The sequence below is a fragment of the Ascaphus truei genome, chromosome 4 (assembly GCF_040206685.1).
Source record: "Ascaphus truei isolate aAscTru1 chromosome 4, aAscTru1.hap1, whole genome shotgun sequence".
Lineage (NCBI taxonomy): Eukaryota > Metazoa > Chordata > Amphibia > Anura > Ascaphidae > Ascaphus > Ascaphus truei.
This window is the reverse complement of record NC_134486.1, coordinates 133139600-133154408: the sequence shown is the minus strand read 5'-3', so window position 1 is coordinate 133154408 and position 14809 is coordinate 133139600. Positions and strand designations below refer to the sequence as shown.

At 42.8% G+C, this 14809-nt stretch overlaps 1 protein-coding gene across 5 annotated transcripts in view; it reads right to left on the bottom strand.

Annotated features, from left to right (window-relative positions):
* Positions 1 to 14809, bottom strand: part of LTBP1 (latent transforming growth factor beta binding protein 1) — a 415460-nt gene that overhangs the window by 241568 nt on the left and 159083 nt on the right. The window lies entirely within an intron of this gene.

Genomic DNA, 14809 nt, shown 5'->3' with positions numbered 1-14809 from the left:
CAGTCGACGGCTCCTCTATGAGGCCGTCAATAAGAGCGCGCGCATGAGGAAGCACGGCAGCATTGCTAAAAGACCAGATTTTTGTCTTTTGGCGCAGCGGTCGCGTCACGTGGGCGGTTCAGCCAATGAGGGCAAACCGTTTTTGTGACATCATGGCCACACCTCGACATAGGCACCGGATCACCTTTACAGCTAGCTAGCCTCTCCTCATCAGTTAGATTGTCCATCCCCTTTATTATTTTGGTAGCTCTTCTCTGCACTCTTTCTAGTTCCATAAGGTCTTTTCTAAGGTGTGGTGCCCAAAATTGTACTCCATATTCAAGGTGTGTGACGGTAGGGGTAGCCAGCCTCACAAACCCCAAAACCGGGTGTAATGGCCGCCTCTATGAGGCTCACTTTGGCCTGGGTCTTTAATATATTTTGTGTAACCTCTTCCAGAAGAGAGCTTTATCATTGTGTGATATCTGGAAGGGGGAAAATGTGTGTCTTGGGGAATGGGGACTGTATAAACGCATTTTATTCCCTGTGTTAGTATCCTCCCCATCCAGTTAGTAAGGCAGCCATGTCCATTGTGTTTCTGGTATTTCTCCATGAGCACAGCCAGTAATACACTTAGCTGGGCTACATATGGAGAAATACTGGTTCGTGACTGAGCTTGGGAGCATCTTGAGTACCTGGACAATGATGAGTGGGGAAGGGCTGTGATTCAGGTCCGAGAACTTGTTCTCAGCAGTTCAGAGCCTTGTTCTCCCAAGACGCTGAGGCGCCTAGGGCTGGCCAGGGGAACCGTTGCCGGCTCTCAGCCCTGTAGGCATGATTCCCATTGGAAACAAAAGAAAACAGCGCACAACGCCAAATAGTGAAGCAAATTCAACAATATATTATAGAATTAAAAAGGGGGTAATATATCTGCGTACATAAAAAAGGTTGGTAAAAGGCATGTAGTGTGTATCACACTGTTTACCACTCGGCTGTTAGCTGTAGATTCAGGTGCTTGCTTCCCTCTGCTGCTGCAGCTCAGCTGATTCTGGGGCAGGACGTCAGTCTTTTCACTCCCAAGGGGATTTCCCTTCATGCAGCCAGGTTCAGCAGCTGGTACTGGGGCTCGGTGAAAACGCTCCTGCTTCCTAGCCGATATGAAGCTGCTCCTGTACCTTGGCAGGTGTATCCTCTGCAGAGAGGTTAAAACGCAGCTTGCTGCTGTCTTCACAGCAGTGGTGGATTCAATAGGGAAGTTTGAACAGTCTTACAGAGTCTCTCACAAGTGTCCAAAACAGCACACAGGATGAAATAAAAACAGGACAGGCCAACACATAGACAAAGGCCAATGTAAGCAGATATAAGGCAATAGAATGTTACATCCAACTAGTTTCGTAGAATTAACTACTTCTTCAGGGAAGCAGGAGCGTTTTCACCGAGCCCCAGTACCAGCTGCTGAACCTGGCTGCATGAAGGGAAATCCCCTTGGGAGTGAAAAGACTGACGTCCTGCCACAGAATCAGCTGAGCTGCAGCAGCAGAGGGAAGCAAGCACCTGAATCTACAGCTAACAGCCGAGTGGTAAACAGTGTGATACACACTACATGCCTTTTACCAACCTTTTTTATGTACGCAGATATATTACCCCCTTTTTAATTCTATAATATATTGTTGAATTTGCTTCACTATTTGGCGTTGTGCGCTGTTTTCTTTTGTTTCCCTTCTCTTAGTGTGTGTGGGGTGCTGAGCCACCCCTGCGTTTACAGCTGCAGACGCCATTATCCCCAACACGGTTATGTGGCACTTATTATTTAATGTTTAACTATCTCACTGTGGGAGTTGTGGTTTAATTTTTTATACATTTTTTATCACTAAATTGATGGTATAGTCACTGCACTGTATATATTTATACATTTAAACTTTATAGGTAGTTAGGTAGTAGCGCACAGTTTTGTTTTTTGTGTTTAATGATTCCCATTGGCCAGTTTGAATTACCCATTCGCCAGTAGCTCACTCCCGGGTGGGCAGTCCAGTCTTTAAGCCGGCAACCTCCTCTGATTGGTGCCGTCATGATCTGTGTTCTGATTGGTCGGCGGCCTCTGCTCCAGCAAAAAGATAGATGACCAAGGCCTATGTAAGGAGCATTGCCAATCAGAGAACCAGATGAATCTTGGAGTTGATTCGGAGCGTGGACGGAGACGGTGACATCACGACTGGCGGGCTGTTCAAAAGTGCTAATGGTAGAATAGCACTTCGAAGCCGGAGAAGAAGGTGTTCAGGGCAAGCCTACTGATGCAGGCCTCTACAACTAGTTGATGCTAGATTCTTCCCCCACAGGCCCCAGTTAGTGAGTGTTACACTGCGATTGTGTGATTTGTATGTTTTCTGGCTTGCCAGAATAAACTACTGTGTCCTGTCTGGTGATAGTAATCCCGGTGCATGACTTTGGGCACTATTGATAAGCCTGCTGTCTAAAAGCATTCCTAAATCATTCTCCATCAAGGATTCCCCTAATTTATCCCCATTTAATTTGTACGTCGACTTTTTATTCTTGGTTCCCAAATGCATAAACTTACATTTATTTGTATTAAACCTCATCTGCCATTTACCTGTACAAGTTTCCAGTCTCTCCAAGTCCTTCTGGAGAGAAATAACATCCTGCTCTGATTCTATTACCTTACACAATTTAATGTCATCAAGCATGGAGACTTTGCTCTCTATGCCAACCTCATGGTCATTAATAAACAAGTTAAAAAGCAGGGGTCCCAGTACCAATCCCTTAGGTACTCCACTCACAACTAGCCCAACCTAAAAAAGTTAAATTTATGACAACTCTCTGTTGTCTATCCTTCAACCTGTTTTCAATCCAGTTGCATATATTTTTACTGAGTCCAATTTGCTTTATTTTGTACACTAACCTCTTGTGTGGAACAGTATCAAAAGCTTTTGTAAAATCTAAGTAGACCACATCAACTGCATTACCCTGGTCTAAATTCCTACTTACCTCCTCAAAGAAACAAATAAGGTTAGTTTGGCATGATCTATCATTCATAAATCCATGCTGACTATTACTAATAATTTTGTTTTCCATTAGGTATTCCTGAATATTATCCCGTATTAAACCTACAAGTAATTTCCCCACTATTGAAGTCAGACTTACCGGTCTGTAATTCCCCGGTTGTGATCTAGCTCCCTTTTTAAATATAGGCACCACATCTGCTTTACGCCAATCTTGTGGTACTGAGACTGTGGAAATGGAGTCATTGAATATCAAATGTAATGGTTTAGTTATTACTAAACTTAACTCCTTACATCCTTGGATGTATGCCATTGGGCCAGGTGCCTTATATACTTTAATTTGATCAAGCCGCCTATGAACTTCTTCCTCAGTTAACCAATTGTTCGTTAATATAGAGGTTATAGCTTCCTCCTGCGGCACTACTATTGAAATTGATTCTTAGTATACAAGAGGGGTACCCCCGCAACAGCGATAGATGATAGTTATTATGACAGTGCTCCCTAGGTAAATCACTGAAATGTGCACAAGGAGAAAAGGTAACCCAGTTTGGGCACTCTCTCATAAGACCTTTTCTCCTTGTGCACATGAAATTGATTCTTACCTGGTAAAAAGAATTTGTTTAATACCTCTGCTTTTTCCTTATCTCCAATAATCTGCCTGCCCATCTCACACTGAAAGGATCCTATATTTATTCATTTTTATTAAAGTTATTGCTTTCAAAGAAATTTTTAGGGTTGATCTTACATTCTATTGCAATCCTTTTTTCATTATCCCAGTATTAGCACAGCTTCTCCTACCATGAGAGGACACATCACACCTGCCACTCACCATTGAGTATTAGCACAGCCTCTTCCACCATGAGAGGACACCACCACACCATGTTGATAAGCATTAGCAGTAGCAGAGCCTGTCCCAATTAATCTATCAAGTGGAAGTGGCGGAGAGCCTCCTTTCTCCCCCGCCAAACTGATCTACAATGCATTCTTCAAGCAAGGTCTTTTCACTGCGGTGACAAAAACAATGTCAAAATGAGTGCCAAATTTCGAGCTTTTGTTTTTATTCCATTTTTTATTAACTATTTTAAACATTAGAACATTGCCATTAAAAAGGTTCACCATTCCATAAAAGCAAAACCATTAAAGCCATTATTTTAAGGGCGGGAGGGAGGCTGTTACCACCTGCCGGTCCAAGGGTATTCAGCACCTGTGGTGAACCTTCAGTCCCTCTCTTTCGCACCCCCAGCCTTCTTTCTCATCTCCTTGTCTTACTTCACATCCTCCTCCTCTTATCTCATTTCTCCTTCCTCTTCCACTTCTCTCACCCCCTCTTCTCTCTCAATTAATGCCTACTAGTGGTCAGCAGAAGACACACGCTGGCAGGAGCGGTGGCAGAGACAGACGGTGGGCACCGAGCAGGGTGGCAGCAGAGATGGGTGGTGATGGGAGAGGAGAACAGAGGTCAGCAGTAAAGACAGGCGGTGGCAGGAGAGAAAGGCAGAGGACAGCGGGAGCGGTGCAGGGCAACAGTGGAGGTGGACACCACCACCGTCTCTACCTCCACTGCCCATCTCTACCGCCGCCCTGCTCCGTGCCCACCACCGGTCGTCCGTCTTTCTCCTCCACTCCCATTGCAGCCAAAATGTGCCGCCCTGTCTAAGACGCCTAGTGGTTGCACCAGCCTAGCAAGTGTGGGACGGTGAGTCTAGGCAGAAGACCGCTTAGTAAATATGGACCATTATGCCTCACAAATCCCTACCTAACTGACTTTAGAAGTAACCCAGCATAATACAGTATCAGTTAAAATAACAAAGACTTCTCCGTAGAGTTGAGCACTAAAAGTAGAACCAGTTTATTGCACTACAACATAACTCTCCAGAATGATCAGTGCTACAAGGGGATTTACTATTTATTGCTTTGTAGTGTGTTGCAGAAACCTCTACCAAAGAAGTAAATGCATTATATTTTCGTATATAAAGTAACAAGAAGATGAATAGCATGAACCGGATTGCATTGGTCCAGATTATATTCATGGGAAGTTCGCAGTCTTGACACTAATTCTTTCTAAACCTCTGCTCCCCTATGGCTTTTTCTGCACTTGTTTCGTGCACCTCTAGCTTTTATTCTGGAGTTTTGGATTTGGATTTTCCAAAACAAACTGTTTTTAAACACCGACAAGACTGTAACAATGGTATTTGAGACCAAGGCTACATTTTTAAAGCTTCCAATGACTGAATTCCAGATCAGAACCAATGCTAATACCACACTAACTCCTGTTACTAGTTTTAAATACTTGGGCATACGGTTTTACGCCCATTTAACATTTGGGATGCACATTGATACCCTGACATCCAGAACCTATGCCAAACTAGGTGTACTTTACAGGAACAAATCCTCCCTAAGTCTCCTGGTCAGAAAGCATATCGCACAGCAGATGCTAATGTCAATTATCGACTATGGGGACATAGTATACGGCTCGGCACCCCAAACCCACCTTAGCAAACTTGATACCCTCTACAATTCAATACGCCGTTTTGTTCTCCAATTCAACTACAACACACATCACTGCGAAAAGCTCAAAGAACTAGATTGGTCATCACTTGAGTCTAGGCGCAAAGTTCATCTTTCCTGTATTGCCTTCCTATACTTTCTGGGCAAGCTACTCGTCTATCTGAACAAGCTCCTCACCCCTACCACATGCAGCACTTATAATCTGAGATCTGACTCGAAAAGACTGTTCATGGTCCCAAGGTTCAGCAAAGTATCCGGCCGCTCCTCCTTCTGTTACCGTGCACCTCAAAACTGGAACCACCACCTGGAGACTCACACATCCACCACCAGTTTACGTTCTTTCAAAACTAAGGCTTTCTCACATTTTAATCTGGTCTGTAACTGTTACATACGCCTATAATATATATTATCTGTAACTGTGCATGCAATGTCTTGTATATAATGTATACCCTGTTCACTTATGTAACTATGTATTTGTAACCGTGTATTATTTGTCATCTTAACTCTATGCCCAGGACATACTTGAAAACGAGAGGTAACTCTCAATGTATTACTTCCTGGTAAAATATTTTTTAATAAAATAAAATTCTCCAGAAACTGAAATATTGTGTCTGATTCAATTAGAACTGCAGCTTATACTACAAGAGATTTGTAGCTCCTGTTCTGTTACATGGAAGTTAAACCATTCTAAAGCATATTACATGTAACTCCCATTTTATCCCCTATGGCCCATATATACAGTACTAAGCAGTCTTCTGCAATAAGACACCATCGTGGAAGTCACCTTTCAGCTCTTTTATGATAAGTTGTCTTCAAGCCCCAGGTGTCTTACAGCAGAAGATGGCTTAGTAGATGTTTTATTAACTAGGGCTCTTAGCTACCATACAGCACTGATATGAAAATGCTTTGAAAATGACAAAATAACACTTTCTCTCCATGAACGTCCCTCATTACAAAAATAAATCCCTAGAGTAAAACAATTCTGTTCCATTTGAACAAAAATGTATTCAACTTATTTGCTTACAAATATATTGTTAGGATGTAAAGTTATTTAAATATCTAGCCTAGGGTATACTGAACGATACAGAAAAAAAGGCACTAAAACAATTATAACTATGAAAAAGTTTACCGTTAACAGAGCAGAGAAAATACATTTTATGAGATTGCTGAGGGCATCAGAGGAATAAAAAAATCATCTCAGAAGCAGTGGGCATGGTATGAAGATGAAGATCGAGAAGCTTCTCTATCCAGTTAACTAGCTAACTTATTGGAGGATTATTGGCTTAATTTACTAAGTCATTTACGTCAATGGGCCTAAAGATTTCTTCCAGTGCCAGCAAAGATTGCTTAGAAAAAAAGGGAATATATTTATTTGTAGATACCGGACTCTACTGAATATGCAATATGCAAGATACAAGGGCAACTGAGTAACTTTTTCTTAAAATCATTATTGGATTGGATTAGTAGCAAATGCTCCCGACCATTACTTCTTACCACAGAGCAGTCATGTACTCATAAAAATCAGCATCGCAGTACTGTAGAAAGTCTGTATTTTGACGAGGCTATCAATCAGTGTTTATACAAAGTATCATTATACAGCACACTCGTTTTTTATGAAAAAATAAATAAACCCACCATAGCCAACATGAAATGTTGTTTCAGAGCTAAATCATTTCCACTATCTCCCCAGGCAGCCCCAAAAAAGGGTGTCAACAGTGGCATGTTTTTACAATAACTACAAATCCTTTTATGTCTTTAATTGCTTCCACAATAAATTATTCAAACAAAAAAAATCCCCAGCAGTGGAATGAACATGATACGAAAATGTAAACTGGCTTTGTAATACTTTGAAACAGCAAAATGCATAGAAAGCAGAGCTGTGGAAATTACAACCAGCCATCAATTTATGCTTTAAGCTGTAAATAACATCTCTTTAGGTTTAGGTCTTCATTTGTTGCAGGAGTATTTCAAATCATACTGTATATGCTGATCATGTTACCAAAGTCTTTTGGCTGCAAAGCTGGACCAACTCCCCCACCCCCTCTCCCTACCCCTACCCCCCATATACATGAAATTATTAAAGAAAAATCAGAATGGAAGTTATAGGATTTTTTTTTCCTTTGACATACAGCTGAACCCCGTTATAACGCAGTGTTCGGGGTCCACATAATGAGACCGTGTTATAACAGGGATCACGAAATGGCCGTCGTGATCAGGGGTTCTGTGAGGACTTACCTGACATCTTCAGCTCTCTCCTCTCCCTGCTTCATCAGGCTGCGTCCACGTGTGCGGCGCTCTCCCAAACTTGGTGCTTGGGTAGACAGTCAATTTTACTTTCGAATCAGGACAGGTGTTCAATTCCTGCATGGTATGGTATAATTTTCTTATTTTATATAATACACATGCAGGAATTGAACCCATAATCTTTCATATGCTAGTGCAATCCTCTAACTGCTACATCACCATGATTCAATGGTTCAATTCCCAGTGTCTGCTCCTTGTGACCTTGGACAAGTCACTTTATCTCCTTGTGCCTCAGGCACAAAAATCATAGTTTGTAAACTCATCCGGGCTGCGTCCCACATACTGTACTGTAATTGTGAACCGCTTTGATTCTGATTGGGAGAAAAGCGCTATATGAAATAAAGTTAGTTTTATTCTGGGTGAGTTAAGGTCTCATACCTAACTGAGAAAATATTTCATCAAAATATTACACTACAGGACTATTTTTAAATAAGTATGTGATTAGGATGGAAAAGTAAAATTAAATGAAGGCCTTTTGTACAGAAACAATGGAACAGCATTTTCAAGCGCTCATATAACTTTATGAAAGTCATCTTGTCCACAGGAAAAAATGATACAGTACATGTACAATAATTTCCCTTACACAAGACATTTATTTTTCTAACTACATTTATTCACAATACCACAGGGATCCATATAAACATGTTTTCTGGCTCTAACGAAATGAAATAACAGAACTTAGAAAATGCAAATAAACACATGGAACGGTTTCTAACATTATTTGTTGGAACTGGTGAATAGTTTGACACGTAAATGGCACTGGATGTCTGATGGAAATGATAAAGAGCAATAAAGTAATATTTGAACATTAGACTGAGTTATAATCTCCAGACAGTTATTTCAAGGAATTTATAATGTACAAAAGGGCGGAAATGAGGTTTGTATTGGCTGTGATTCAACATCTATATCTTAATTCATTCCTGCAACCTTCCCTTAGCGTGAATCACAATGAAATTCCCAGGGGCAGCCCTACTCGGGAAGGAACATTTTATACCACACATGAAGTTTATAGGGTTATTTAACCTTTTCAGTTCAGTCTGGCAAAGCATCACCCTTTGTGAAATGTAACAAAGATAAGAGCTCGGGTAAAGTACAAAGCAGTTCTTACATAAAAATGAGAGTTCACTCGTGAGTTCATCTGAATGGCCATTAAAAGGATATATGGCTTTATCTAATTTGGCCATAGACAGAGGATGAGACACGCACTCAATATCAATGGTAATAGAGGTGGGGTACTTAGCTGCCGGTGCGCTGGTCCTGGGGAGCTCCTGTAGTCCCAAATGTTCCAGTACAGAGAAGAAGAAGCAGGCACACGGTCTTACTCAAAAGGAGGTATAATATGCCATAAAGTCCAACGTTTTGGCAGTCAAATACTGCCTTTCTCAAGGTGAAGGCAAAGGCAGTATTTGACTGCCGAAACGTTGGACTTTATGGCATATTAAACCTCCTTTTGAGTAAGACCGTGTGCCTGCTTCTTCTCTTTATCTAATTTGGCGCCATAAGCCAGGGGAGCACAAACTTTTGTTACTGCACCCCCCTGCCTTGCCTCCCCCGGTGCCCGCGCCCCCCAACCCCCTTACCTTTGTGTGACGTCACGCCACTTGACCCCGCGATCATGCGATCCCCCGGCATTTAATTTAAATGCCTTGGGGAAGAGCGCGGGGCTTCTGCAACCGCCGTGCCCCCCCGAAAAAATCTAATGCGCCCCTCAGTTTGCGCACCCCTGCCATAAGCCACAACAATGCACTACAGAACAATGCATTACAGAAGACTGGTACTGAAGAGATTAACCTATAAAGCATAAATGGATTACTATACCAATGTTGCATATCGTCAGCATACTGGTAAGTATTCTAGACAGAAATAAAAAATAGAAAGAGATACCCCATAAACTGGCTAAAAAACAAACTCTATGTATTATAGGAGCTACTGGAGATAAAAAAAAAATTTAAACAGGAAAAAGTCCAAAAGCGATCACTTTTCCACAGCGAAAATCCACTGCAAAAAATTAATCGAAAATCACTTAAAGCCATTTGTTGAACAGAGAAAATAACTATCAACATCAATAGACTTATTAATAACCGGAGAAGCTGGAGACATCAATATCTCTTCCTCATTGTGGATTGGGGTAGTGTGTCTGTACCTATCTCATCCTCATCATCATCTTCCTCTTCAGTCACTGTGATGAAGGCCTAACCAATGATATTCCATATACCCACGTTGTAAGCCTCTTCTCCACGTTGCTCCAACAAATTTTCTAATTTAATTCTCCTATCTTACTTTTGGTCGTTGTCTTTATAATTTGATGTCCCTTGGAATCTAGTCAACTACCATCTTTGTCTAATCATTGTCATTTCTTCTTGATATAGATATATATCAAAAAAGGAAAAACAACCAGCACTTTATTTGGAATAATGAGTGTATATTCAATGGATATTATAAATAGATTGAGCACAGTGTGTAGAGAGAACAAATGCCTGAATGCACTGTAAAAAAAAATGCAGCTCAAAAAACGATTTTCCAAATCGAAAAATAAAAATAAACCAAGAAAAAAAGAGCGCAAATGACTAATAATAAATGGACTATTTAAACAATTTATTTTACTAGATAATAAAAGCCCCTAATTAGATGAACACATTTAGATATATGAATAACAAGGACATGATAAGATAAAAACAATAATGATTAAAAAAAACAAAAAGACCCATCATAAGCTGATATTCAGAAAGGATAACCTGTATATAACAGACACACAATATTAATGGGGACTAACTCAATGAGGGGAGACAGGACAGATGGTAATGTGATATAATGTTCACTAAATAGGTCCATGGAGGAGTGAAAACGGAGATATTGGCAAGGTGAAACCAAATGTGCATAGAAAATGCTTCAGTGTAATAATCTCACCAAAATTAGCTCATGAGCAGTGGCATCAGGGAATCCGTTAGCTGAGCCTCCTCTTACAAGAAAACCACAATTATGCCAATCCGGAAAGAGACCTGTAGCAGCTTAACTTGCTCCAAAGCGATAACGATGCCCCGATAGCAGGGAGAGGGTGTGAGTGAAGAGGGGGGTGACCGCATGACCAAACACCCCAGTCTGTCGGCGCACTTGATCAGAGCGTGGACTCTGTACTCCCTTGAGCCCCAAAGTGATAATGGTGCCCGATGGAAGGGAGAGGGGGTGAATGAAGGGGGGGGGGATGACCGCACGGCCATCAGCTTATGATGGGTCTTTTTGTTTTTTAATCATTATTGTTTTTATCTTATCATAGCCATGTTATTAATCTATCTCAATTTGTTCATCTAATTAGGGGCTTTTATTATCTAGTAAAATTAATTGTTTAAATAGTCCATTTAATATTGGTCATTTGCTCACTCCACAGGGGGAGGAAAGAGACACACCCTCTTTTGGGAGAGAGACATTATATATACCCTGGGGTTGGGCTTGTAACCCTGCCCCATAACAGGGCAGGTCTGATACTGAGAGGTCATCACAATCCACCATGTGACCCAGCCAGTACTTCCCCCATGCTGACACTATCTGGCTGTTGCTAGGCCCGCCCTTGGATACACTTAATGCGTCTAAGGCTGCAATAGCACACTAGGCCTCCGGGAGGAATTAACCCATCCACTGCCTGTACCTAACAGGACTTACTAGGCCCAGGGAAATAGGTAGCAGCCGGAGGCTAGGCTACAATCTCCCCTTGGTGAAATTCTAATGCCCGTGCTTGGAGTACAGTATGCATAACATCACATAGCTGGAACCTGTATTTAGTGTGAGTGGTACTTGGGCTACCTCAGTAGTAGTCGGCATCTTTACCATATTGCCCTGACTATCAAGTAACTTAATGGAGTAGCATCTCCTTCTCCCAGACCCAGAGATATACTCATCTCTGTCTAGATGAACATTGCGACCCACTACCCATAGCTAGAGTAGTTGTTTTGTTGTGAAAATCCCAGAACTTGGAGCCCCTAGTAGTGTTAGCTAGATGGGCTATTATAGCTCCCTCCACCCACTCCCTCCTGTGTTCCAAGGCACTCCTCATAAGATTCTCTGGGAGATAAGGATACTCATACCCCATCTTGCAGAACCTCATCAATAGAACTCTCTCCGCTCTGCTAAACTTCAGGAGGACCTTTTCTCTGGCTGTGCCGGGTAACACCCAAAATATGGACCCTTCCCATAATGGTGTTTCTATGCATTCTTCTTTGATTGGAAATGTACTGAGCACTGACCCTGACAAGCTATTCTTATCTGACCTCATCTGTAGTGGTTCTGACTGAGATTCATCCTCCTGTTCCACCCGATCCCCCCAATGGCACAGCTTTCCAGACAGCTTGTACAGATATAACTCGGCAAGACAGACATGTTATCACATTCCACATTTCTGCTTGGGGCCACAGGACTCACCAGGGACAAAGGTCTAGGAGTCAGGGGTCTTATACTAGGACCTGGGTTGGTAGTGGAAGGCGGGACAGTGCGTCCACTACTCACAGTTGTACCCGGCTAGGGGGTGCTGTTTGTGCTGATGTACTGGATCCCCTATCTCTCCTGCAGAGGTCTGCATCGTTGTTCCTGTTACCTGCTGCAATCTCCTGCTCCCAGTGGTCTCCACTATCCACAGCTGTACCCGGCTAGGGGGTGCTGTTTTGTGCTGACGCACTGGATTCCCTGTTCCTGTTCCTGTCTTCGTTGGAGCACCTTCGCCCAAGCGTCCTGTTGCCAAGCCCCAGCATGGATATCGTTTACCCAGCCTTCTCCTATCCTGACCCCGGCTTGTCCACGGATTATCCTGCCTTCTCCAATCTCGACCCTGCTACGTACGACCATGGAATTCGCAACCCGGATCAGGCTTCGTGGTCTAAGGTCGGTGTATATCTATCCCCACCTCAGCCCCGTGGACCGGTCCAGGTTTGTGGTGAGCACGTACGTTACATCATGTTGGGATTAGGCCAGTACATCTCCTCTGGTTTAGGCCGCAAGAAGGGCACACGACAGATCGGGCAACTCCCCATCTCCTGGAGCTGTCCATCTGGATGGTTACATAGAGGGCAAACTCCCAGCAAGAGAGTTCCATCTTTGTCCTTGATCACCAGGACTCCACCGGTAAGCTCATACACATGATCGATTTCTTCCATAGTGGAGCAAGTAAGGCAGCTCTGCATACACAACTGTAGCTGTTGAAGTACACGTGCATCTGGCTCCTCACATCCTGTTTGCTCCATTTAGGCACACCCAGCTTCTCCTCCTGGTGAACTCCATCGTCCAATCCCGGAGCAAGAAAAAGTTGGGGTTTCGTCAGTTTGCGCCGATTCTGCAAACTGAATGTCAGCCAAAGCTTGCAACTGCATGCACTTTTGCAAAAAGAACCATGCGGCTTCCCGGGAGTGGCGGGAATCGCCTTTTTGTTGGTAGTACAATGCCATGCGGCTCCCAGTTCTCTGAAACCGCCATTTTGTAATCACACACTGCTATATGTATTTTCTCTGTAGGGAAGCATCCCCTGCAGGCAAAACCCCTGTAAAGCACATTACACTTGTGACAAACAGTCCAGTTCTCTGCGATATTTTGTACTTGAAACTTGCTACTAGTAAAGTGGTAACTCCTCAAACGGAAAGTCCTGGGCAACCTTGACCTACAATCATGATACCCCATTCCTCGGACGATACCTATCATTACTCTTATTCTACCCCGTCTGAACCCCGACACCCTAGTCTCCTTCAGGGGCTCCTGGCCCGCGGCAAATAGACACCCCTTCCCTATGTTCCAGCCCGCAGGGTGACTTAGAACAGGACCAGTAGCTTCTTGTCCCAACCAAAACATCCTTTAGGGCAGTACAGGCTGCACTTCTTGGTAGAAATGATAATCCCCTTGACACCACACCTGTCTCCCTCACGTCCTTCAGTACTGGAGCTGAAAATGCACTTTCTTTCTATGGTACCAGCTTCTGCTGGTAAACCTGTCCTGTGAGCATGGATCGCAGCAGGGCCTCCATTTGTAGCCCTTTACCCCCACCCTAAGTGAGATCTGGTCTGCTACTAATGTCTTTGATGTAAGATGGTGCATACCTGTGAGGTAAAAGGAGGGCTGAGCACTTCCGCGACGGTGTGGGGATTCTCAGGACAGGTTTACAGGGTACCTTTGTTCATGGTTGCAGCGCCTCCAGTCAGCGAGGATCCTCTGGGATAGTAGAATGGTCTAGACTGACACATTTTCTTTAGCCGGGTTAGCCCAAAACAGTGAATCACACTGAACTCAGCATTAGATCCATTGTGCGTTTTGTCTGTTGTTTTAACACCCATTATTTTAGTATGTTGTATTCAATAAATTATTTTTAACATTACAATTGATCAATCAGAGTGTGAGATTGAGTGCCATACTTGGGTTACTGTTCTCTACACTACTATAATACATACCTACCCAAGAGCACCGCCCACATATTAGTTTTAGCAGTAGTGGGGGCTCCCCCAAAGTTCTCTAGCCATAACAGGGCAGGTCTGATACTGACAGATCATCACAATCCAGCATGTGACCCAGCCAGTACCTCCCCCAGGCTGACACTCTCTGGCTGTTGCTTGGCCCACCCTTGGATACACTAACTGCATCTTAGGCTGCAATAGCACACTAGGCCTTCTGGAGGAATTAACCCATCCACTGCTTGTACCTAACAGGACTTACACTTGTAGGGCCCGGGCAATTGGTAACGGCCGGAGGCTAGGCTACACATATATATATATATATATATATATATATATATATATATATATATATATATAAATATATATCATTCATTCATTTTTTGCAATAGATGCATCAATAAAAGTGCTTGATAAGTGTGTTAGCTTTTGGACATCCACGCCAATAGTGTCAGAAGAACTTACAATATAAGCAGCATTGTATCAAACAGGGATAAAAATATTAAATGTGGGTTACATGTTTCAGTATTCCAGCTTCAGCAGTTTTGCAAACGTGGGACTCTGGTAAATGACATCTAAAAA